Source organism: Aquarana catesbeiana, linkage group LG05 (genome assembly GCF_042186555.1).
Source record: "Aquarana catesbeiana isolate 2022-GZ linkage group LG05, ASM4218655v1, whole genome shotgun sequence".
Taxonomy (NCBI): domain Eukaryota; kingdom Metazoa; phylum Chordata; class Amphibia; order Anura; family Ranidae; genus Aquarana; species Aquarana catesbeiana.
Window position 1 is genome coordinate 52,683,409 of NC_133328.1, and position 1,742 is coordinate 52,685,150.

The 1,742-nt window shown below is 40.8% G+C and overlaps 1 pseudogene; it reads left to right on the forward strand.

The window, feature by feature from the left end:
• The first annotated feature begins 1,391 nt into the window (after nucleotides 1-1,391).
• On the forward strand, nucleotides 1,392-1,496 carry LOC141146410 (U2 spliceosomal RNA; annotated as a pseudogene).
• The last annotated feature ends 246 nt before the right edge of the window (nucleotides 1,497-1,742 follow it).

Here is a 1,742-nt window from a genome sequence, read left to right on the forward strand (position 1 = left end):
CTCTAAGAGAAAATACCCTTAGAACATTTGTTCTTAAAGTGGATGTAAACCCTCACATATACCCAGTAAAGTGAACAGTCTCAGATGATACACAGAGATGGAAAATCTCCCAACATACAAGTTTTACATGTATATCTTCTGTCTTCAACTTTATATACTGTTTAGAAAGTGGACATCCTGTTAGAATTTTCTCTTCCTGTTCCAGCAAGGGGAGGGGAGTCTTTCTATACACTGTGAGACAGCTGATTGGAGGAAAGGCACACACCCCCACTCCTCATAGGCAGATACTTGCAGAGTTGTGCTGTGAATTGACCAGCTCGCTGCTAATCTATTTATAGCACCCACCCTGACACAAATTTTAGGCTGGTTTTATCACATGTGTCAGAGAACTTGTCAGAAGTTACCATGGTGATATCAGAAGAACAGAGCAGGAGAAAGTCACGGGACTTTGAAGAGAGATAATAAAACACTGCTGATATATGCGCTTAGGTCAAATTTCATGAATCGGGTTTACATCCACTTTAAAAGAAAAATACCCCAAGTACCTTTGATCCTACGAGAAACTGCCCTAAGAATTTTCATCCTAAGAGAAAATACACAGAACATTAGATCAGAAGAGAAAAAACCATAAGAGCATTTGATCAATAACATTTGTTTTCTATTTGTGGATTGGCCAGTATTCACAATAAAACAAACATTTGAATTTGTACCATTCGCACAACGGCAACATTTACATGGAACCAAGGACTATTCAATTGTTTCCCTTTAGCACATTAGCCCTTTTTACATTGTGCAGAAAATCCCAAAAACTGCACACATTTTGTTTATTTACACAGGACAGATGTATATGCTGGTTTATTAGCTGTGCATTTTTTTTTTACTAAATGTATTACTTGCCAAATGTCGGTATGGTAGAATTGCTTTTGTACTAACATATGCTTCCACTTCTAAATTATCAATCATCTTCTTGCTGGTTACTTCTTTGTTCCAGCCAGAATGTTGCAGCTGAATTATATTCTGATTGTTGGGATATTAAGATATGTGGAAACCTGGAAGATCGACAATAACTAGATCGTAGTGTGATGGTGAAAAACACAGCTGGTTTGGCTCCTTGGTGAATTGTGCAGAATTTTGCATATTGATTGAAAAGCATTACTTGTGTTATTGTAGGTTTTAACAAATACATGTTTTCCTGTTTTGAAAAGAGTATAGATGGATTAGATCCTCTGCCAGTTTTTTTATTTTATTTCTGTGTCCCCTTTGGGAAGATTTGCCATGACTTTCTGCCTCAGTTGGTAGGAGGAAATCTCCCCAAAATGAGGTTAAATCCATCTTTTATTACCAGAATCGGCATCCCCACTGGGGGATATGTTTTACCTCCTATTCTGGTGATCGCTTCTCGGCCATTTGGCTAAGATCAAGTGTAGTATCTGTTCTTATCAGTTTCCAGAGGAGGCACTGTGATACTCTCGTTGGGCAGGGCCAGCAAATCCAATGGTGTTATAGTGCCTGGAAAGTCAGTTTCAGCAGGGACTATGCCACGCTGCCCGATAGATACTGGGGGCTGGCCGATGGTTTAGTCTGAGCCATCCGAAAGGGTGCTCCTGGTGAGGATAGGTGCTGCATCTGGGTCTGGCCAGAGGGTCGGGTCCCTGGCCTTCTGGCCTAGATTGTGGTAGCTCTAGCTACGGACAGTTATTCGGGAGAGAACACTTACTCCCCTTTTTGAGGGGGGGGGGAGT